This window comes from Xiphophorus hellerii, chromosome 22 (genome assembly GCF_003331165.1).
Source record: "Xiphophorus hellerii strain 12219 chromosome 22, Xiphophorus_hellerii-4.1, whole genome shotgun sequence".
Taxonomy (NCBI): domain Eukaryota; kingdom Metazoa; phylum Chordata; class Actinopteri; order Cyprinodontiformes; family Poeciliidae; genus Xiphophorus; species Xiphophorus hellerii.
Genome location: NC_045693.1, coordinates 7,616,432 through 7,642,127, shown reverse-complemented (window position 1 = coordinate 7,642,127; position 25,696 = coordinate 7,616,432). Strand labels below are relative to the sequence as shown.

Here is a 25,696-nt window from a genome sequence, read left to right as displayed (position 1 = left end):
AGCATCCAGGTTCAAATGTGTTTACTGGCATTGGGCCCACATTGTTTATTCTTTGAAGGAAAGCCAAGTGGAAATAGGTATAGAGGTTACAAAGGGAAACAGAGAGAAAAAAAGGTTTAAAGGCAGAACAGTGCAAGAGATTTTTTATGTGTTAGTTTACGCATTTTTAGGGAAAAAAATCATCAGAATCAAAGAATTATTTGTTGAGACTAAACCAAAGGTTGAACAAAGGAGACAAAAAGGGTCAAATGTATTTTTGGTAGTGCAGAAGACGAGATAACCTGAACAGAAGAAAACAGAATAAAAGAGGAGTAAAACCTACGATTACATCTAACAATTAGAGATATGTTTCAACCTTTTCCAAACTCCCTTGCTTCCTTTAGGCATTTGCAATAAATATTTCTATTCATTTTCAACTATATATCTGCTTGTAAAATGTATATGCTTTCGTATTCTATCCTACCGCTTGTCCTGTTTGGTGAGCACTATTCCCACTGTGCGTGAAAATCTACAAAATGGGGACATAATCGGCACAGTAATCTATTACGATTGCTCTGGCGACCCCTATGCAGTATAGAAGTGTTGTTTTAGCAGTCATTCAAGACATTCCCCTTTTGTGCCAGAGATCCTGCGTTGGCTTCTTAGTTTAGTCATTATTAAGATAGTTTAAAGAATTCATCGCCATATTTTGTTCAAAAACTGTCCCGTGGATGATTTTTTTGGTGGTGAGGAGAAACACTCGCATGTTACAGATTGTGTCTGAGGAACTTGCAGCCTGCAACTACGATGCCAAGTTTTCTACTCTATTTTATCATTTATGGTGAGTTAAGGGAATACAGCATTGTTTTATCACATAAAAAGCTTATTGAAATTCAGTTCAATTCAACGTACTTGTTCCTTGCTGTAAACTGTCCAACTGAAGAGATCACACTGAGATGAAGCAAGCTTGATGCAGTGAGTGTGATTGAATCAACTACGAGATGTAGGAGGGACTGCAGGGAATGGGGGAGCAGAAACGGTCCCCACAATTTTCAAAAATGGAGAACTGCTCCACTCGTTCCATTGTTCAGACATTTATTTCAAGGGGATCTCCACTTCTTCTAAAATTAATATTGACAATATAAAGATAAAAAAAAAAATTCACATTCACTTGCTTGCACTGAGAAACCGGAGTCATTAGTGCTGCTTTATAAACTGTCTAAAGTCAAATGATGACAGTGTATTTAGTTCTGAAATGATGTCATATTTTTGCAGGTAACTCATCCATCTTGACCAAGCAAGATTAAATTTGAACTACTCAGAGCCATCCTCAATTTATTTTCAATCTCCTTGAAGCCTTTAACTTCCCTCTGTTTGAAACCCTCAGTCATTTGATCATGACACAAGACAGAGACCATCCTACCTTAATATAAGGAATTCTTTCGAGTGATTGAGTATTCAAAGCATAAAACAAAGTCATAAGACCAGATATAATATTTATTTGATATGGAAATGCTTGCAGATATGCATTGCAAGGTATAAATTATTCATGTTGTTTTTTGATTTTTTTTTTTTTGTGTGTGTGTCTACAATATATATATATTATGTATTCCCTTCTTCCGACAGAACCGTCTTTTGAAATAAAAGAAGAGGTTAAAAAAAGACGGGTCAGTTGTCGTTTCCCGTCGACTACAAAGGATGAAAGAAGAAAAAACTTCATCATGAGTACGAGTGACAGCAAATGTGAAACACAACACACACACCTTCGTTTTTTCTGTTTCTCTTTGCAAAAAAACAAGGAAACAGTCTGCATGGACAACACACACATACACACACCATAATTGAAAAAAAAAACTGAGCTGTTAACAACCAGTTATCAGTTTGATTCACTTTAACATGTGCTCTATAATAATAAAAAGAACAAGAACTGCACCACTATCATGCTCCCACAACACTGCAAGCACAGAAATGTATCAAAATTCATGGCTATGTAAAATTTATATAGATTTATTATAGACAGTAACTTATATCTAGCCTTTATATCTGTTAAATTTGATGTTTATGGCATACACGTAAGGACAAACCCAAATCTGTTATTCAAAAATTGTGATATAAAGATTTTAACAGATAATACCCTCACAATAATAGTAAAAGCTGTACAGTTGACGTTACTCTGAAGAAGTTGTTTAAGTTACAAAATACATTTATAAAAGAAGCTGACTGTGTGTGGTATAAAAAAAAAACAGTAGTATAAAATGGAAAGTTGAGTGAAAGGAAAAAAATCATAGAAATGAAGTCGGTGCTCGAGTGACCGACTTCCCTATGCCTGCATGTTTTAGTTCTCCCTGGTTTAACGCACCTGGATCCAATGATGGCTCATTAGAAGGCCTAAGCCATTGACATGCTGAAAAGCTTACTATCACCAGGGAGAGAACTAAAACTTGCAGGGTGCCGGCCCTCAAGGACCGACTTTGGGCACCCCTGGCGTAGAACAAACCCTGCAGCCATGCTTTTTACACTCAAAAGATTCACTCTGAGACCTCTTTTTAAAAATGCCAGTGTCAGAGACTCTGATCACTGGAGATGAGCAGCTGAATTGTAATATAATTGTTATGGTTTCACTGAAAACAGGGCATTAGTATCAGTGTTTCAGCAGCTGACATTACGTTTGTTAGAACTAATAGCTCATACTTTAGAGCTTGTGCACTTTCATTTGCAGTTTAAACCAGATACTCGCATGCACTGTATAAAAAGACAAAAAAATACTTTTTGCATGGTTGTCAGTCTCGTCTGTCTCTGTATTGCCCTGCGATGAACTGGCAACCTGTCCAGGGTGTTCCATGCCTCTCCCCCATTGATCGCTGGTGATAGACAGCAGCCCCCTGCAACCTTACAAGGAAAAGTGTCCAAGATAATGGATGGACGTATGGAAATCTAAATGTTTCTTGTTCTAATTCCGTTAGGATTACCGAAATGTTCGTAGTAACTACGTTTCAGAAAAATTATTGTGAAAATGCTAGAGAGAAAAGGTTTGTTAATTTCTTTCAAGTCAGAGGTTTACCCAAAGCCTGAGTGCTATGCCTTTAAACAATTTGGTTAAATGGAGACACACATGTGGATGTATTTTAGCCTAAACACAAATCCTCTCTATGCGATATCATGGAAAAATCAACAGAAATTAGCCAAGATTTCACAAAGAGAGTGTTGGACCTCCACAAATATGGTACATGCTTAGATTCAATTTCTGAATTTCTGAAGATGCAACATTCATATATTCAAACAATTACATGCAAGTATTAACAGGTTGGGAATGTGCAGCCATCATGATGTTCAGGAGGGAGGTGGACTCTATTTCCCATAAATTTATGTGTTTTGGTGCAAACTGAAGTTGTAAATCCCAGAACAAAAGAAAAGACCTAAGGAGGATGCTGTCTAAAGCTGGTAAGAAAGTGTCATTACCCACAGTGAAGAGAGTTTCAGTCATGCTAATCAACCAACAGAAGGATATGTTGTGAACAATGACATCGATTTTTTGGAATGTTTTGGAATTGTAGTATGTCTGTAGTTTTTATATATGTTCAGTCTATGTTGGCCACTCTTCCAAATAATGAATTATCATTCGTAGCGTCTTGTTCAGCTTGCCACTTCTCTCTTCGTAGTGGAGGATGGTTGTGTAGAGCACGCAGTTTGGAGCAAGATTTATAGCGTCGAACTGGCGGATTACATACATCACAGCCAAGCGGTAACAGTTGGGTAAAGTTTAAAACTTCAACGGAGTCCACGCATTTAAAAGGCAGCTGTATCAACTTAAATGTAGGTGAACTTATGAATTATTTTTCTTTTTGTCAGAAGAGTACGATTTGCATAAATAAAACAGAAAATGGAAGAATTAGTGGCAGTGCTTGCCAGGTTCCAAATAACCATTGCAGAGGGTTGGTGAAACCACTGGATTTTTTCTTTTGAGGAGCTGGTAAATAAATTGGGCTTTATTTACCAGAGCTTCCATGTCTCCATGTCTCTTTTTTTGTGCATCTGTCAGTATATATTAGTCAGTTTTGCCCACACGTCGGTGTTTTCGCTGCATTGTAAATTGTCAGAAAAAGCAGCAGTTTTCTGCATAAATGCATCATGTTGTATCGTGCTGTGGTTTACTAGCCGAGGTTAGCGTGGGGTTACATGTGTGGGGGGTTGTTTTGACTGGCCGGCGTCTTTTGTTCTTCTCTTTTTAAAATGTATTCACAGTATTTATTTATTGTTTGTGCTACACTTCAGATGCTCGGCTGCCGCGCTGGTGTTATCATGTCCCACTGGGAAATGTTTTCACCATCAGTCACTGTGCGTGGTAAATCTCTCTGTGTGTGTACTTGTATCTAGGTGCTTGTTTGTGTGCTTTTCTTTGTGCGTGCCAGAATGTGTGTATGTGTACCAACAGCACAGTAATCTGTAGGCGGGACATCATTCTTAATGCAGCCTGTGTCATCAGTTCCCGTGACAACAAGGGGAATGATGTGGCTGATACATATGAAACAGGGTTTCATGCATAAACATGCAGGCTGCAGGAAGAGGAGGGCGAGGGCAGCAGGAGAGCCAGGTTATAAGGAAGATGTGCGCATGTGTGCGTGTCCACATGCTTCCATACCTGGACCTCTCTAGTCCTGTTTATTATTTATGAGACCTCCCTCAGAGCACTGTCACCAGCCCCTCCCCCTTACACATAAGTTTGTATGTGTACGTATGTGATGGATGGTGACGGCGACTTCGGATGATAGATCAAGATTAAGATCAAACACGGCTCAACGTCACACTCCGTCAAGTTTGGATTTATTTATTTATCTTTTTTTTTGCATTTATTTTTGATGCATATGCCTACACAAGCAACTTCTCACATTTTAAAAATCGTACCAATTTTTATCCAAGTCGTGATGAATATAAATCGTTCCTCCATCAAAAAGGAATAATAAGATATTTCTTTATCAGCACAAACACCAGAATAAAATCAGTTTACTCGGGTTTGGAAGTACAGAAACTGTGTCTGGGAATAATTTGTGAACCGTGTTATCAGAGGTGACGTAAGTGTATTTGGAAAAAATTGTGGGTGAAAAGTGACAAAGAAAAAAAAACGTTCAAGTGCATTGCATACTTTTGCCAGGTATAATAAACTCACACAGGACTTAGAATTAAAAGCTGGAACTGGCCCTACACCTCCAAGAAATTTACAGGTAGAATAAAAACTAAGTTTGTATTTGTTCACAGAAAACACACACACACACACCCCAACAGAGGAGAGAGCAGGGGTCATGAGTTCAGCTATGGCCTCCCCTCTTCACACGCAACACTCCAAAGGGAGATGTTTTCAATTCACTCATTATAGAAGGGTCGCTCCAGGTCAAGTTCAATGCCAGAGAAAAAAGAGCGACTACACTGAGGGAAGTGCCACCCACTCATGGGCAGAAACGCTCATGCACACCCTTGACTGTGCAGCGAGCATTGCATGAACTGAACTGCAATCGCCATGGCTGGGGATTTTGGGTAAATACAGCTAAATTAGTTATGCAGTGGATAAGGATAGATGGAGGGAATTAGAGGACCAAAGTTGGTGATCTCATTAATATGTTTCACCATCTACATTTTCAGTATACACTGGTACATTTTTCTATTTATCTTCATTTGTGAGTAATTGTCTTTACCTGGTCTTTTCCTCTGTCGTTTTCTATGTTCTCAAAAATTAAGAAATAAAAAGAAAGTGCAGTTCTTGCAATATTTCATGACTTAAAAGTGGAATTGCAGGAGATGTGGGGAGACTGAAACTGGTATAATTAATCTACAATCTCTCAGCCTCCCTCCACAACAATGAAGAATCTACAAACTATTGTACAATTTTAAAATGTTTTATCTTGCTAACTACAGTTATAGTCAAAAATTATATAACAGTATCACTGATAGTTAATGGTAATTATACAATTTTCTGTCTGTGGTTATAGGGTTTATATATGCAATCCTCCTTATAAGACAGATATTTGTGATGTAAAAGCAATATTAATCATTTTAATATTTTTTCAGCCTTCAACTGAACACCAAACACATTTGTTTGACAGTAAAATTAAAAATCTGAAATAGAAAAAGCTCTAAAAATTTGCTTTCATAAGTTTTCACACCCTTAAATTAATTCTAAATTACCTTTTGATTCAGTTCATACTTTCCATTTTCTTTGATAGAACTCGTAACAGCATCCAACATTTTGAAATAGCATTTTTTTTTGCCACTGTGCTTTTCAAAAGTGCTTCAAATCTATCAGACTGTGGAGATATTGCTTGTCCACAGCTCTCTTCAAATGGCTCTGATTCTGAATCTCATTATAGTCAAAAAAATTATCTAAAGCGTCATTATGGTAATTGACAAATAGAGCTATTTTTGGTCATCAATTCAGACACAGTGAAATTATACACAATGTTTCATGTGTCTTCTTACATAGTGTATGTAAATACCTGGTTTCATGTGCATAATACTGTCAGTTTTATTTATACGTATCTCCTGACTGATACCTTTGTACAATAAGATCATGTTTACAAGATGTAAACATGATCATGACAGTAAACATGACAGTTACAAGAGGTAAATGAGCAAATGTCAAGACAAACTTAATATGGTTACTTGGCTTTGTTTCACTGAGATCTATTGTATGCCGTTTATGTATATGCTATCTTAAGCTAGGCATAAAACCTTTTCCAGCATGTGGCACAACTGAATCTGATTCATTAGAATGATCAAGTGTTTTGACCTCAAACTGCAGCTTCTCCCCAAAAAATCTGCTTTGAAGCAAAAGGAGAATCCTGTCCTTGAGTGTAACTCCCTGGCTGTTAACCAAGAAGCCACCTCTTAGAAATGTTATGAAAATTGCAAAAAGAAGAGCAACATCTTGATTTTCCAACAGAATTCCAGATCAAAGTCACAGTCTGTAATTTTTCTTAGTTTTTCAACAAAGACTTGAAGTTCATTGGCATCCAATGGTGATGTTACAGTAGTTGATTCACTCTCTGGTCCATGACATGTTTCTCTTCTCAGTCCAGTCATAAGAAGGTGTGTGCCATCTACTCACAAATGGTCAGATTAAGTTAAGCTGTCATTGTAAACTGTGTCAGTTTCTCTCTACTCCAGCAAAGCATTGTTGATTTGAGTTTTCATTATGGTAACAAATAGAACTCCATATTTGTGGGAAGATTTGTGGGAAGATTTTGGATTTCTACCAGCATACTTCCATACTTGGAAGGATGTTTGATGGAAACACTGGCAACAGCTGACAACTGGGAATCTTCATGAAAATACAAAGTGGTTACAGTTAAATGGGACGGATACATGTGGTAGAGAGTAAAATGATTGCAGAATTGGAGGGACAAAACAGTAAAACATGCAGGTTAACTCCAGGCCTCATAAGTGAGTCAAAATGTACTTTACTCTTCCTGTCTGTTTTTCCAACATGGTTAATGCTTAATTTTTCTGCAAACGGTTGTACTATCTTAGAGGAAGAAAGAGAAAGTGGAAAAAACAGGAGCAATTAAAATGTCTTTACTTTTAGCTTAATTATGAGCAAACCAATGAATCTCTTTGTCAGAACGACTCTTTTTCCCGGCTCGTCCCTTCTGCATAAAACAATAAAACCTCAGTTAAAATTTAATTTTCTCTTTTTTCAGATTAGATCCTGCTTTCTTTTTTGTCTTGTCTGAGTTGAGAAGTTAAATCTAATCAAAGACGAACAACGCTCCTCTGCACCCCGCCCCTTCCACCCTACTTCCAAGCACCCTCTGCTTTCAGAGATTCCCTCACTCTGTAGTCATGGAAATGGGACTTTGGGGATGAAAGGAAATCATAATTTTGTGGCGGGATTAATTTTGAGACATGAGCGATGCCAAATGAAATCCCTGTCAAAACCTATGCTGATTCTTTTCATCGCTTGCAGATCCCTGAGAAATCTGTTCCCTGTTGCATTTATGATTTGACAGTCCAGTCGTTTTGGACTTACTTCCCCCCTGATACCTCTGACATGTTGACATTAAGTGGTTGCCGAGACAGGCAGCACCTATATTTCAATCACCATTAGGCGGAGGATATTTGGTGTTGGTTTGAATGGAAAGAAGGGCAGACGACAAACGCATTCCCAGATACAACACAAGGCGAACGACTATAATTACATTAAAGGGCGAGCAGCAGCCATTTTCTGGGAGTGCACAGAGGTAAATATAGTCCACAACTGACCCTTGGATTGTCAAAAATGCGGACCGGATTGTTTACTTGTGTCCTTGTCAAATGTCCTCTGTCCATATTTGTCCTTTCAATCAGAAAAAGTTTTTTATTTCCTCATCACTTTTTACTTTGGCATAGTTGGGAAACCTCACTGCAAGAGTTCCTTCACATTGGCCCTAACATCTGCATGGCAGAAACACAGGTATATGGTGGATTTTAGGGAATTTTAGACATGTAGCAATTTCAATGGTGAACGTGATGGACAGTTTTAAGACACTCCTCTCGGATCTGATTGGTAAGGGTTAGCAAATTATACAGATTTCAGAGTTGTAGCTGGACTGGCTCAACATGGGTGTGACATTGTTCCGACCTCCAAACTCTGGCTTCTGAGATAAATCCAACGGAGCATCACTTCAGCAGCAGAACCTTTTGAGTCTGAGCCCCTGAGCCAAATTTCTCCTTTCCACTTCAAAAAAATAAATAAATAAAGGAGTGAAGAACGGTATATACACTATTCTTCACTCAAAGTAAAAGGGTGCTTGTATTTTGTGTAACACATATCACACAAAACTTTTTAAACATTACAGCTTTTGTGCAATCTCCCATGATTTACATTTTCAGTGTTCCTGAAAATCTTTGGTACATTTGCTACCTCTATCTCAGACCGAATTCACCATGAGGCCAAGTAGCAAACTGACTGTGAATTAAAATATGATTGGCTTATTAAAATGTTTTCCACAGCTGTCAGGATGAAGATACTCAGTTGGACTGGTCAATCCATTTCTAATACAAAATGAGTTTAATGTGGAGCGCTTGCACTTTATGCTTATGTTGTGCCTATATGTTATAGGGAAGCATCTCTCTGATTGTTTTACTTGATGTAAAAAGAGTTGTCGTGATGCATGTAGGCAGGGGTCTCAAACTCCAGTCTTCGAGGGCCACTGTCCTGCAACCTTTAGATGTGCTTCTGCTGCACCACACCTGAATGGAATAATTAGATCATTAGCAAGGCTCTGGAGAACTGATCTACACAAAGAGGAGTAATTAAGCCATTTCATTCCAGTGTTTTGTACCTGTGGCACATCTGAAAATTGCAGGACAGTTGCCCTCGAGGACTGGAGTTTGAGACCCCTGATTTAGAGTCTCCCCTGAACACCTCAAACACTGTGATGATTCACAGTATTTGAATACTGTGAATCAAATACAGTATTTGATTCACCTATTTTTGCTCACATATTTAAATGTGAGCAAAAATATGCTCACATTTTTTATGTGAGCATAGGATAGAAGTTTGTCAATGTGAACTTCAATTATTAGTTAATATAAGTCGCAAAAGGAGATTTAATGGTGCAAAATTTTAGATTCTATATGTTTTGTACATTACATTTGAGCAGCAATTTTTCTTTATACTTTAGAGAGTTGTGAATGTTGGCAACGATATTTGATTGGGTATGTATCAATTTAGCCTAAACATAATTTCAATCGCAAGATTAAAAAAACATCCAAAATGTTAAGCTACTTAATTGGCAAGACATGGCAAAAAAAAGTATTCTGTCCTTGTTATTGCATAAATTCAGACTATGTGTTTTTGACTTCATTGCATTTGTACAGAATCTTGAATATCACAAGATCACAAAAATCTACATAAATGGAAACATGCACAACAAAACAATTCAGTTGATGTTTCAAAGCTGAATCTACACCAGTTTTGACAAATGAGACTCAGTATGAGGTTGGTAAAATTGTTTTTCTATGTACTAGTTGAAAAGAGTGACAAATTCAACTAATTGTTTTCTTTCTAAATGTCACAATTTCATTAAAATCTTTAGATACACTCCAAAAGATAATGATAGTTGCTTTTATCCTCAGTATATATCATTATATTATATTTACAATCAGTAACTTATTTCCAAAAATGACCAGTCTCAGCCCTTACTTTTTTTTAAAGCATTATTGTTTTATTTAGCTTAATCAAATGCTTTTGAAGCATTTAATTGCTTAAAAAGCAAATGCTGTAAAAACAGGTGAAGATGAGTCTATTCTGCTTAGTACAGATTTAAGTATCGCATACACACATAAACACCATTACGCACATACCAATACTAAAAAAAAGACCCAAAAATCAGACCTGCATCAGCTGGGACTTTATGAATCTCATATCTTCTGGATATAGCCGCACATTGCACGGCTTAGTGCCTATCCACCTGAAATCCAACCAAACAAAGAAATATATTCCCCCAGCAGAACGCTCTCTTAGTAGAGGCTTTGCAGCCACCCGCTGAGCTCAGTTTAAGCAAGCAACCAGTGTAGGTGCTTGCATTTAGTTTGAGGAAAGAGATCAAACAACTAGTTGAGGAAGTTATCTCTGTTAGAGCATTATGTGGTGTATTAGTGAAGAAACTGAATGCTGAATCCTTTCAGATTTTTCCCCATTTTTCTCCTGGGTGTCTGTATCCTGTCCAGCTGTGCGTTATAGCCCAAAGACATGTTTTTTAGTAAGGATATACATTTTTTTTGTGGAGAAGGAGAAGGAAAAGTTGTACGTCTGCGGGGAGTCAGAGAGGTTCAGCTGTTGGGGGGGGGGGGGGGATGAGAATAAAGAATGACAAGTTAAGAAAGAGCTATAAGGTCGCAGATCCCTGTAAGATGTGGATTATATGCAAGGTGTAAGCCCAGGTTTTTCTCAGATCTTCCTGCTGACATGGTACCTTCATGTAAACACTCTCTTCCAAAACTGAAAACTAAACTTTTACCTGAAAGAGGAATATGGCTACCACAACTCAAGTTTGCAATTTCCACAAAAAACATTCTTTTTACTCAGGCTTTTTTTTTTTTTTTACCTTTTCCTCGAAAAGTTATTTATATTAATAATATTTTCACATTTAGACATATAACATCCAGAAACTATCATTGTGAAATTGAAGGATGATAAGCTTAGTCTCGTGAATCAATATGGAGAACAACTTTTCACTACATTTACAGCTGTAAGTCTTTTCAGATTATGTCTTTCAGAGTCAGTTTCTTTCTATGTGCTGGAGATTATTCCTCGAGCATGACCTGAACCAAAATTTGGGTGAGTCGGGCCAGAATTATTGGCTTGGTGGTCGGGTTTGGGCTTCTGTGGCATGTTTAATAAGACTGCAATACCTACAATACAGAGAAACCCAAGGTAGAATGCACAATATAAAGTTATGATGATCTACTTATAGTGTGGATAAAGGATAGATAGTTTAATCTGCAAGTAGGGTGCAGAAGTTAATCAGACTGTAGCAAGTCCAGCACACTGGATGTGCACGCCCTGCTCAGCTGGAATAGCAGCGAAGACAGGATCCCATCAGCGCGAACAGTTCCCCTGTCCCTGCTGAAGAAAAGCATTCTCATATATTAATGCCGCAACCAGCAGGTTTCACCTTGACAATAATGTATTCAGAAAGACCCGAAGTGTTATTTTTCCATTACAGACCTAAATTACAAAAGTTTAAACTTTTGTCTGAGCAAACTGAGGCATCTTCCTCTTCTTACATGTATCTCTTATTTCGCTTTTGGCAAACTATGCACTAAAATCCCTTTGTTTTTCTTTCAAAAACAGCTTTCTTTTCCCAGTGTGCCGTAAAAAACGGAGTAATAGTTGACCTGGCGATTTATTCTCTTCCAGAATTAGCATACAGATTTTGACTGCTTCTTAGATAAATGCTCCCCTTGCCTGAGCTGTCAGCCTTGGTATGTTTGACTTACTCTTTCCATTTTCAAAAGATGTTTTGTAGTTTGTGAGAAGCTCAAACCTTGGAATTTTGTTTTATAGCCTAACCCTGCTTTCAAAATGTTGCTCTGACCTGTCCGCTTTGTACCTTGATCTTTGTTGCTTTTTTTCACAGATGTTCTCTAAGAAATCCCAGATCCTACACAGCATAACTATTTTTTAATGATGTTAAATTTCAATTAAATGAATTTACTAATGAGGTTATGAAGATAATTGGTTAGACTGAAATTTACTTGTGGGTTTCAGTATAAAGTTGGGTGAAAACAAATGCACACCAAAGGTTCCCATCACCCAACATTTGAGTAAAATGTGTTGAAGTTTGTGATGGTGATGTGAGAACCTCAGAATTGGAGGTTTTATCTTGCATGACAGTGTAGTCCTCCTCTGATGCATATAAGCTTTGAGGTCAAGACAAGATCAGCAGCAGGAAAGCCACTGCTCTCTAGTTTATGTCCCTCATGCTGACACCAACACTGCATACAGATGACAGATACTCCATGTTTTCTGCAATACCCAAGTTTCCAACTGGACTTTTTTGTTCTGCGACTACACCCTGTCCATTGGTATACAGTTGGTAGGGTGAAAGGGGGCTGTCCCTTTGAAATGATAAGTAGTCTTTCTCCACGCAGGGACTGTCATTGAAGTCTTTGTTTGCCCGTCAGTGGCTCTGAGGTGTCTGAACTTGAGGGTCGGCGCAGAATAGAAATGACCATGTAACCTCGTTCTAGGTCACCTAATGAAGGAAGATGTATTCATATATTTTCCTGGTTGGATTAGTTCAGCATCATGCTTGCCTTTGAAGCCCAAGGTTGCAGGATCATATTTGAAGTAGGTTTTCAATCATCCCTTGGCACTGAAGTACCTTTTGTGCTTAACATCTGGGCACCACAGGGCCGAAGTTCTGTTCAGTTTCTGGTTATCTGAATTTAGTCTTGGACTTTAGAGTCAAAGTTATCATAAAAAGAGGAAAAAATAACTTTCAGAGTAATTTGCATATTTGTGAATAGTTGAGACCATGCAGAATAAACCACAAATGACAAGAAAGTAAAATCTGAGACAGAAAACCTTCTTAAATTCTTCTCTTCTTTGTTGTCCATCCCTTGGGCTACTGAGGTTCGCCCAAACCTGTTGTGGCAAAGTTACCTTACACAGCCCTCCTCCCATCCCTGCTCTCCATCATCACCTGTATTAAACACTCTCACACAGCCCATCCCTGCTGACATACCACCCCCTGCTACCTTACCACATTCTGGACCCATTTCCCTACATTTCTGAGACTCATTTCAGCTGGACCTCCTGGTCAGATTCTCAGCAGGGACCCCTCGAGTCCATCAGAGAAATAATTCACACTCTGCCTCATTTGAGTTATTTACTCTATTACCACCCTGGCCGGCCCATTCCCCACCGCTACCCACTGAGACCTGGAACTCAGGCTGGATACCTAGGCTTCCAGCAGGACACTCAATGCCCTCCATCGGCCCCCCTCTACCACATTATGACGGGCGCTGCCACCTCAATCTGCAGCTGGCGCAGTATGTGGCCGGTTAGGAACAAGATGAGTGTGGAGATTGCTCAGCTAGCTTGAAGTAGAGAGGTGTGGAAAAGTACACTTGTCTGTGTTCATGTGTATGCATGTGCGTGTGTATTTTTCAGGCACATCCTCTCCCCGTTGGTAGTCTTCTGTAAGTCATTATCACACCCAAAGCCTGTGCTTCTCTCAGATGACTTGATAGATTTACATGACTCCGTCTGGGGACCTGTGAAAGAGGCTGGGTCCAGCAGAAAGATGAGAGAGAGGACCGCATCATCATCCCAGCCAAAATAAGAAGAGGGACAGCACAGTCACACCTTAATAAAAGATGTCCTTTTTTTGGAGGGGGTGGATAGCACACCTCATACTTCACACAATAGGCGCAAGTCTCCATCTTTCCATTGTAGAATTGAAATAGCCTTTCCCATCAAAGATCCCCTTGAGCTCATTTACCAGGGACTGAAATGAATGATTTTTACCCATCTTCCTCATTTCATTTTAATCTCAAATCATGTCACTTTCCTTTCACTTATTGATATCTGGTAATATTCTGGTTATCACACATTTACCTGCCTGTAATACATTATCCTCAGTGACTAACAGAAACCTGGAGAGGACCACATACCCCATTGCAAATGTGATTTGTAATGCTAATATAGTCCTGTTGCATATAAGCCAGCGAGTTCATCTTTTCATAGCACTGGGATGGTAAATAATTTGCAGCCTGTGATTCTACATAACATGCCATATGTACAGGACACAATTCTTAGAAGTTAGTTTATATATAAATGACAATATATTTCGTTAATGTATCAAATGAATTTAAAAAAATCATGTTAGGAAAGAGAGCTTGTGTAGACACAAAAATGCAGTTTATAAATGTTGATTTTTTTTTTTTATTGAACAAAGCTATCTAAACCAGTCTCATCCTATGTGAAAATTTAAATACCCAATATAAAATTGGTTGATACTGAACTAAGCAATTTTTGGTTGGTTCAATATCACTTCCCACACTTAGGCCTGATTAGTGCAAGACCTGCAAGATTAAGAAATCCCTGGAATAGAACAGATCTCACAATCTGAAGTAGGTCAAAATATCTTAAAAAGTAGCATTTCTAAAGAAAAGACAAGACAAAAAATAATTTTTACCTAATTAAAAAAAAAAATATTGCATTCAAATTGCAAAGATTCAGCATTTTCAACTGTATTACCTTCCAGTTTGAAAATTTTTGTTCTGCTATTACTCTGCTACCTGCTGGAGTTTGGAAAAAGAGTAGAAGTATGTTTTCTCTGTTGTTAATGAGTGACGTGAGACTGCAAAGCTCTAAACTATCTCAATATTCCAACCGTCACCTATAGTCATGATACTTGACCAAAATAATGTAATCTTAGACATAAACAAGTAAAGTGAGTCACTCTGGTTGATGACTTGGCTCATCCTTAGAGACAAGGTGAGAAACTCCTTCATCAGTTGGAGCTCAGAGCACAGCCACAGAAAAAGGTGAGCTCCCGGGTGCTTCTCCTTGGAAGTTTTCCTGGCAGTCCAAATTGGAGGAGATCCCAAAAAAAGTCTCAGAACATATTGAAGGAGCTGTATTTCCCTTCTGGCAATGAAAAACAATGCACAGCATCTCAGGTATGCAAAGAAATAGCATCAGAAAAGTATCTGGTGCGAAAAAACAGGAACTTAGGTTAAGTGACAAAGAGACGGTTTACTGAATGGAGAACTAGTAGGTTGATGAGCAGATGAGTAACAGCTGTGAGGCCTTCAGGAAACAGACCCACATAAAAGCTGAAAAGAGGGAATCACTTAGCAAATAAAATAATATCTGGGAATAACTCATAACATGGTTATAATAATTGTTTGTTCTGTTAACCTACCAAAAGACCCAAGCAATAGAAACACAAAGAAATGCAGAAACCAGTGAGATAAAACAATGATCAAATCAGGCCATTATTCAAATACAAAACCCCACAGAGTAATGGCCAGGTATCCAGAGAACCTCTGGCAAGAGTGCAAGCAAGCAGAGCTGAACCATGTTGGTGTTGGAAGTTAATTTGTCTGTGCCATTCAAATGTCTTGGCAAGACAAACAAAAAACAAAACAGAGGAAATTTAGTAGAAGTGACAATCTAGAGTAGTTTACAAAGAGTTTACTGAAAGGGAATATGGACACAGTGTAAACATGTCAGGCTGTTACTTTTCCTAGTCAATCTACCATAGTGGAAGTAGTTTCAGCTTGAATTTTTAGATTTTGGAATGTATTGTCTTGATTACATTTAAAATAGCAACAACCTAACAAAGTAGAGAAAACTGTTAATGTGTAATTGTAATGAGGGACTTCACAGTACCAATGTTACCTCTATAATTATTACCTGCCAGAAGATCCAGGCTCAAATCCTCCTGGGAACCTATCTGAACAGTTTTTACCTTTTTCCCCTGGACTTCTTAAAATGTCCTTTGTTCTGAGTTTGTGTGTTCAATGATGTTAGTCTGATGTGCCTTTGTGTTGCCCTGTGACAGACTGCTCATCTGTTCAGGGTTAACCCGCTTCTCACTTAGCCTCTAGTCCCCAAACCACTCTACATGGAATAAGACACAGTTTTTTAAAGTTAATATGTATGTCTTTGCCAATTCTTTAAGTTATTTTTTTTCGATAAGTTTTGGATGAGCCACAATGAAGTCTTTTGTTAGTACATTAACACATCTTTTTGTGTGTGTTTTTGTATCTAAGGTTGTGTCAGAACAGCTCCAAAGTGTTATATTTGGTGTTTGGCCTCTTATCTCACCAACTGTCCTCGGTGGCATTACGGCAGCAGGTGTTGATGCTGCATCCATTCAAAGTGTCGCTCACACCTTTTAAAAAGTGAGGATACACTCTGCTGTTTTACATATGTTGGGGTTGTGGAGATGTCCATGGACTCCAGTCCATCTGGGCAAGATTTCACTATCAACACATTACATCGACTCTACAAATTTTATTTGCTCTTTTTTGATCAGATGAGTTGTTTCTGACACACATGTTTAATATGTAATGTTTTTGTCTCACAGAAAACTATAGTTTAATATAATAACTTTAACTTTAAATCTAATGACTGTTTTTGTTTTTGTCTGCTTCTCAAAATGCTTCTCAAAATGTCTGTCCACAGATATACTTACACATTGCAAAAATACAATGAACCACAATCACTTTCTTACAATACTGAACATTGACACAATCAGACCAATTGGTACCGGGCTGCGCAAAAAATAATTAAATACTTCCGTTTTATGTATTGAGTCTGGAGGATCTTTTATTTTGAAAATCCTTTAACCAGATTTTGTCGGTTACGTCTTGAGCACATTGAGCCCACAAGCAGCAGAATGATTTAGAAACAGCAGCAACAGCATCGGTGTCGGTACGCGCGCCCCACCGGTCCGCAGCAAATTTGCGAAGTCTTGACCGGTCCGCGGTACTGAGAAGGTTGGGGATCACTGCTCTAAGGGATAAGGGTGTACTGAAAATGGATGGATGGCTGGATGGGGCTCCAGCAAACCACAGTCAGAGGCAATATCTATAGCTAGAAAAAACATGGAAGAGCATTATATCTTCACAGGAGTGGCATTACTCCAAAAGTATGTTAATAACTCATTTAGGAGCTCACAAAATAACCTAGAACATAATCTAAAAAACTGTAGGATTCACCTGCTAAGTTAAGTTATTAATGTTCATGATTAACCAAGAACCGAGGAAGAGACTCTGCAAAAAGAACATACTTGAGAAGCCTAAGGTCAAAACCATGGCTGAACAAACACAGGCACATTTGTCTGACATTTCTCCAAAAGACATCTTATTAATCCCATAAACCTTTTTGAAAATTGTTTTGACTGATGGGGGAAAAAAAGTGAAACTTTTTGGAAAGCGTGCATCCTTCTACAGAAATTCAACCCAGTATTTTAGAAATAGAACATCATCCATGTAGAAAAAATGTGGGGGTGTTGCTTCTGGATATAGAAGACTTGCTTTAATTAATGAAACCCTGAAATTTGATTGCAAATATATGCTAAATTTCATCTGCAAAATTAGGCCTGTCAGTTGTCACTTTTCATTCCATTGCTATCCAACATGTTAATGTTCTGCAGATTTGCTCTTTTCTGCAAATCCACCTTGTGCATTTTGTGCATTCTAGGGTGTTCAGCAAATTAAAATGTTTAATAAAAGGTCTCTCTGGAGTAAAACAAAACCTGTATGTATGTTTTTCTCTTTCATAGATTTTACATCGTAATCCTTTGTATGTAGTGTTGTGTGTTGGCTGGAAATGGAAGTAAATCTTTGAATACAGAGTGAACAAATTACAAGTCTTGGTGTCGCTCTACACCAGTTGCAGCACTTCAGAGGTTTTTATTCATGGTTTTAAAAAAAAGATGCAAAATAACCACAAACAGTTTATCACTGGGAAGTTCTGAGAAAAAAAAGAAGCTTTTATTTCTGGAGTCTCTCCGGTACCTGTTGACTTGGTTGTGGTCTGCTGAAAAACTCAGATTTATAGTTTTTTTCTAAAGGGATTTTTCTTTTTAACAACATCATCTAAAAATTCATTAACAACTGAACATAAATATGAAACATTCCCAAATCTCATAATGTCCCTGCATACATACTTTATGCAAAGTTGTGCTTAAATTACGGTTGGGTAAAAATAAAAATATAAATTACTGCAAAAAATAATTTGTGCAGATGTGACTGTGGGGATTTTGACAAAATTCTGTAAATATTCTTAAAAGTCCAAAAATTTGAAGAATTATTGGTTTTATTATAGATTCACCCTTCTGATATTTTTCATGTTTTAGTTTAATAACATCCCTGTTCTTAAAACTCTAGTTCCTATGATCTGTACATTTTGAACTAGACCAAATTTTTCATACTTGTGTATGTTTGAGTTGAATTTAGGTTCCTACTGTGCCTGACTTTCACATCCCAGATGTGTAACGCACCCTTCCAAACCTGCCACCCCGCTCGCTTCTTCTTTTATTACTCTTTGAATACATTAAACCTCTCCCAACTGAAACTCATATGGGACCATCTCTCATCATTGCCTTTATTATCCATTCCTTCCACTTCTTCCTTTTTATTTTTTTTCGTCTTGCAGCTCCTTGGCTTCCCCTCCCTCTGTTCATCTGTCGGCTCTGTCTGGCACCTCAAGCGCCACTAAGCTTTCAACCAGTGTCAAAATGTACGGAGACGGAACAGTGACTCTGCTGTGTTTAGGTGCTGGCATTTATACACGCACACACACGCCCGCATACACTCGCACATGCACGCCCACATACTGTGGAAGCAAATGAGCTCAAATACGTCCAAATATAAAGACACACTTCTTTAGGCACACATTATGCTTACACAAGGATAACAGAAAACAGAGCAGAAAAACATCAGTCACGTGTTTACATTATATAATGAAGACAGATGTGACACAGATCAATTAGGTATCAGCAATAGATTTAGACACACACACACGTGGACAATGATACAAAGAGTTATTGAGTTAGACAAGTGAAAGCCTTCCAAAGTTAGAAGGCGTGTGTAGGGGTGCGCGTGTGTGTGTGTGTGCAATAATCCATTGGTTCTGTTCTGTGCTGATTCTGGGCGCTAAGCCCTGCCACAATTATTCAAATCCAGGCTTTTAGTTGCAGCACACCTCTCTCCATGGGCCTGTGAGCCGGTAATCTTGCCTTTGGCCCTGCATTTCAAATGGCCTTAACTCCCATAAGGAATGCATATGAAGAGGAGCCACTAGTGGCTTAATCCGCCCTGTTTAAGTTGCTGAAACGTACACCTGTCACGCCGTCTCGCGCCGGAGCTTGTGGCTACTGATAGTGAGGCTGTAATTCCAAAGGCATGTAGCTTTTCAGGTCTTTAAAAAAGTATTTTATGAGGCTTTTCTGCAGGTTGGTGGCAGGTGTAGAAGAACAGACTGTCTCCACTCTCATGTCCTCCTTCATGCCTCCCCCTCAAGAAGATTTTTTTCTCCATTTATAACTGTCGGTCTCTTCTGTGCTAAGTTGTTTTCTGCAACATTTGTTGTGCTGCTTGCTTCTGCATTTAGTTCAAAGTGATCAGGTTATACAGTTTGGATAGTTAACAAATAATGTTTAAAAATTGCTGTGAATTTATTGCAGAAATAAATAGAGTCACAAATCATTTCCAGATGATTTGTAACTATAGAGCTTGGTGTTGAGCAAAAAGCACTAAAATTTACTGATATTTGTTTCTGTATAGTGTCTTACTGAAACATTGGTTGTTGGCAGTTATATTCTACATCTTTCAGTGTGTAAAGAAAATAATTATTGTTTGGTGCTTAATATAGCTAATCCACGACATGTGTAAAGGTATAGCCAACACTTTAATTTGGAATAGTTTCTGTTGAGCAGTTGGGAATTCAGCAGACAAAGCAGGGCCTTTTTTCCTCCCCCTTTTGACAGACACAGCAATAAAATTTACAATTCCGAGAGAGCAGAACAGACTTCTTGGCGCCTCTCGGCCAGGTCGGACGGAGATGGGCACGAAGTGGTTAGATAAAAACCAGACATCGGAGCTGTAAAGAAGGGGAGTTTCCGGGAGTTTCTAAGTTTCTAATTGGTCAAAGAACGGAACGCCTTGACTGCATATATTAAATAGGGAAACACCTCTTTCATTAAAAAGTACAGGTCAGCAAGCCAGCAAGAGAGGTTTTTTCCATCTTTTCCTCCACATTTTGGGCGCCTTTGTCTGTCTTTTGTGTTTCGTGTTGTCTGTTCTCTTGTCTGTATAAAATGTATATCTCTGTACCTCTGCAGCTTTGTTGTCGATTGCTTTGTATGAGATTAAACTCCGTGATCTGTGACGTCAACACGTTTTGTTGTTGTTTCGTTTTAACAGCACGCGGTTGCGGGTCGCTCATGGAGAACGCCGCTCGATCCCGGGCAAAAGGAAAAGAGGAAGGATCCAAAGGTTTTGTCCAAAGCTAGCATTTAATGATCCTCATTTTTTAATAAGTGTCCTAAAAAAGTAAGTCTATAAATCCATTTCATGACCCAAACAAACAAACAAATGCAGGGTCATCTACTTTTTTTACAACTTCTGAAAAATATGTGTGAACTGTCTGAAAATGATTGTTCATTATGTGGCAACGTAAGCGTTGATTTTCACCCACCTTCGTTTTATCCATCCATTTCCACTTATCCGTGCAGAGTCAGAATAATGATAAATGTGTTATTAAATATTAATTTCAAAACGTTTGTTCGGGGTGACAATAAATGAGGAAAGTAGTATAAGTTCTGTTAAAGAAGTACATGTTAATAATTCATCAATGGAAACAAAAACTAAAAAAAATAAGAGAGCATTTTATGAGAAGACTGCCACACGATTTACAATAACAAAAGACTGATATGATATGATATAAATGAATTTGTTTTTCTCCTTCTCTGACATTGAAACAGTTAAGATATTGGTTGGATGTTTTAAATGTCTCCACTGATAGCGGTTAATTTCTTTTAAATTAGTTGATAACTGTGCCAGATCTTACAAGGATGATCCTTCAATGTCGCTCAATGATTTGTCTTCAGACAACTCTCAAAGGAGACATCCAAATTTTTGAAATCACACTGACTGCACTCTGATGGCTCATTTTTAAAGGGTGGCAATAAACACCCAGCGTTTAAACAAAGTCAAAATTTGGAACACAAGTAGAAGAACAAACACTACGAGGATTTTTGTTTTTAAGGAAATGGTGTGGGAAGATACAATTTTTGTAGAATTAATTTCACATTAACAAATACTCAAAAACTTTGTCTGTGTCCTGGTGAGAAATGCCTTTAGTCTTTCTGCTGTCATGTCTGCGAGGGAGCTGGTGCCTGTCTCCAGTGGTCATTAGAAGAGAGGTACACCCTGGACAGGTCATCAGAGGGCAACACAGAGTCACACAGGACAGACAACCGTGCACACACACTCTCATATAAGGAAGATTAAGAGAGACCAATTAATCTAAAAGTCATGCTTTTAGACTAAAAGCACCGTGTGAGGAAACCAGAATATCCAGAGACCCAGTTATGCAAAAAAGCTGGGATTTGAACCCAGAACCTTCTTGCTGCAGGGTGACAGTGCTGCAAAGTCACGGTACCCCCTCCCCCCCTCGCCCAAAAAGGCCTAAATTCAAGATTGGTCCAAGCTACAAAGAAAAGTAAGACAAATTGTATGTTGTCTACTTGATTAATTTCCAATGAGTGGTTTCAGATGTTGCCATCAGAGACAACACAGTATTTGTACAATATGTCAAAAACTATGCAAAGCTGATTATAAGTTATTATAATTCCTAAATTATAAGAACTTATAGGTTTCATTCACCATCACTACCACGTATATACACACATAGACACACATTCAGAAAGCCACTCTGAGTGTTTGTTGTAGGGACAGCGATCAGCGAAGGACAGCTGCACAGCAGCCTCAGGTAAGACAGAAACTCCCAGCTCCTCACACGAGAGACCAACATGTACTCGACATCTGTCGACACAAACTCACAAAACACGGCGCACATACACGCTTTGAACTTCTCTTTTTCTTGGCTTAACAACAAGCTTTTGTTCGAGCTGGCCACGATATGCTTTAGATAGACAACTTTGCAACTTGGTACAAATCTCCCAAACTCTCACAAGCTCTGATCAGAGCATTTGGTGCCCAGAGGAAGGGGGAGTGCTCATACAAGCTGAGGGCAAGCACACAAACTCTCTCACACACACATTTAGCCTTCCAGCAGGATTCAGCTGCCATGTGTGAGGCCCAGCAGCTGCTGGCTGCCGGGTTGTATGCGTCTGGACTATTACCCAGAAGAGGGACACTGCCAGCGGGCTTCTGCTCTACCAGTGGCCCAGGCCTGAAAGAAGGCCTCCTGAGGTGCAGTCCCACTGGCCTGAGTGTCTATGTATTTGTGTTTAAAATGCTGTATGTGTTGGCAGCAACATATTGGCCATCTGGTTATCTGGACCCTCTAGGATCGCACATTGCAATACAGTATCATTACAGCTGCCACAGCTATTTACAGGCCTACACACTCTCAGGGACATTGGCACACACTTGGTATGACCACAGCAGCCACCCATACAGGGAGAAGCCATTCACACAAAAACTGTAAACTGCCTAGCTAAAGTATTATACCCTTTAAATTTAATTTTAAAAATTAACATGACGATAACCATATACTTTATTGGAATTTTATGTGACAGATCAACAAAACACTCTACTTAATTTTGATGTGGAAGGAAAAAAAATCTTTTACAAACAAACATTTGGAAAATGTGGAAACGTGGCAGGAAAAAAGCCAACAAGAAGTCCAGATCAAAGTTTGTCACAAGGGGTCACACGGGAAAACATAATCATGTAAAATACGATTCTGTGTTTATATGTGACCTAAATGCAACTTTTTGGTTTACTTGCAAACAACTATGTGTAGCAGAAAACTGAGATCAGATATCTGCTTGAATCCACCACTAGTAAAATATGGTGATGGCAGCACCATGGTGTGAGGCTGCTGATGTTTGTATAGTATATTCATTCAAGTGGGCTAAATACATGTAGACATGCCACACTGTCCAGATTTATAAAATTTTATTAAAATCCTTTCCCATCACTTTCAAAATCTTGTCCTTTCTATTATATGGAGTTCCAGTAAAACTGATATATGTGACTTAAATGTGAAAAAATATGGATTATTAATACTTTGGCATGGCAAACGGTGTCAAGAAGTTTAGACTAAAAAGTCTAAACTTGTCAGAAACAGTTGGAAAAGTTTCTTATGTATAGCATAATTATAAAAAAACACACTCAGACTCTATCTCTACTGTCTCACATTCTGTTCATTGTCCTTACGCTTATGTAATTTATAAAAAGCAAATTGCAGCTTGTGCTGGTCTGCAATCCGTTGCCTCCTAATGTTCTCTGCCACCTGCTCGGTGTTCAGAGTCAGGGTCTAAATGTGATGGCGTGGGCCGCATTGGGCAGATCGAGAGGAGTGCAGCAAGTGACTCATCAGGCTTGGGGGGGGAAAAAAAGTGGTCACAGAAAAAAAAAATAATTGCAAGAAAGAGGCTTTTATGTGAAGCAAATGTAGTTAATAGGCAGTCAGCAGTGATTTCTTAAGCAGGGTTCTGCAAACCTTTTGTTTCACTTCCGTGGTTTTCATCTTCTTTGTCACCTAAAGTACTGCTTTGGAGTTTGCTTTCAAGAAGCATGACAACTAATTTAGCATTATGTATACTGTAAGAGTTAGCTTGGCAGTAGACTTCAACTCAACTTACCTACTGTAAATGTTGGCTGATGAGTACCTACTGAGATTTCAAAAATACTTATACTGATTAGACATAAGGGACAAGTACATACGTGTAAGAGTATTTTATTGAGATTCAGTGTGACAGACCAACACAAATCAGTGTAGAGTTGAGAAGGGAAAGGAACTGGAAGCGCAATTTCCAAACTTATTACTGAGCAAAAATCTGAAAAGTGTGGCATGTAAATGGCTGACTGAATGTTAAAGATTTTGATCCTACTAGAAGGTGAACTTATGCTTCAATAACAAGACTTTTGCTGCCTCTGATAGTTTTTTTTCTGGGCTGCTTGTATTTTGTTCCTGCCCTGCAGCAGAAAATAACCTTCACAGTATTATCATATGCATCCCAAACTTTGAGTCTGAGGAAGATTTTCAGGTTTTTCTTGGGTAAGTAGGAGAAAACTTTCAAGTATTGGTATGAACAACGTATTGATTTGATCTTATCTGATCCCTGGGATGAAGTGGTGAAATTTGAAAAGAAAAACAAAAACATACATTCACCAGGACTGAATGGAAGACGACTTTATTGCTTCACCTAACAGCAAGAGCATCTTGACTGCTACTTTTTTGTTTAGTTTGATTGGTCCACACATGCTTCCAAGACTTAGATTTTCATCCATAACTTTCTACATATATTGGAATAATCAAGAATCCAAACTTGACTTCAGAACCAGTTTTCTTGCTTGTATACTTCATATCTGTGTTTGCATAGGAATGTGTTGTCATCCTCTTGCATGTCGGCGCTGGATTACGTCGTAAAATCCTGACTCAGAACAAAAAGAGTTCAGACAAATGACCTCCAGGAGAACCCAACAAGATAATCCGGCCAGGGATACCTGCTTTAGGAGAGAACAGAGGAACAACAAAGACAGTTAATTGCAACATTAATAGGATAACTGTACATGGCCATGATTTGAGACAAAAGAGTAAGGAGGTTTTACAGGTACATTAGGGATATTCAACATCAGCTTAAACAAATGACAGCTTGATTAAAGTCCCAGTTTTGAGTCGTAGTAGAAATGTGTTTTTACTATTGGTGCCACTCAAAAAATACTTTCAGATTAAATATTAGCATTGACAAATACAACCATAAGAAGTCAGTTATGCCCTTGTCTTGCCTGTTTCAGTCATGCATTGAATTAGTTTAAAGTAAGACGCTCATAGTTTTTGCTGGGAATAGATAGATAATATACTGATCCAAGGCACAGACAAAAAGACCCTTCCACAATAATATAGTGGGTCATTTATCTTGATAGTTTTGGTGAGAGTGATCTGTCTCCTATGAAATTAAGAGTGTAATTAAGCTATCACATAATCATTGAACATTTTTGCAGCTTAATATTTTCCTTTCCCAGAGATAAATGTCCATTTGATTGGAGGAGATTGAATGTGGACGTATGGGAGGGACAATAGCCTTAGTAAAGGATTGTATGCACAAAATTAAGCATTCGATAGACTTCTCTGACCTCCAGATTAAGTTGGAAAAGTATACAAATATGCCATGCTAAGGGTATGTTATTTTCTGGTAATAATATTTGAATGTTTTTGTCTTGGTCTGGAACTGTGTAATAACTTATGACTTTGTATACTCAAGACCCTGGATGTGTGCCAGATAGAGAAAACTAGAAGTAAATGAGCGGGTTTGTCAAAACTCATGGATTGTTAAAGTTAAAGGTAAATGGTAGCAGGGACAAATGAAATCCCTCATACTGCATATAATAAATAGTTTGAGTTAAGCAAAATTATAGGGCTTAGAGTAAACAAAGTTTCTATAAAGGCCACAAAGATCATCCTCAGACACAACAAAGTTCCTTTGAGGCCATGGTTTATAAACTGTGATACAAGTTCTTC

General features: G+C 38.3%; 1 long non-coding RNA gene across 1 annotated transcript in view; it reads left to right on the top strand.

Moving 5' to 3' along the window:
• The first annotated feature begins 1,079 nt into the window (after positions 1–1,079).
• The window catches only part of LOC116712613 (uncharacterized), a 48,886-nt gene continuing 24,269 nt past the window's right edge, over positions 1,080–25,696 (top strand). Inside the window, exon 1 of the long non-coding RNA XR_004337591.1 lies at positions 1,080–1,704. This is a non-coding gene — a long non-coding RNA (uncharacterized LOC116712613). The remainder of the gene's footprint in view (positions 1,705–25,696) is intronic.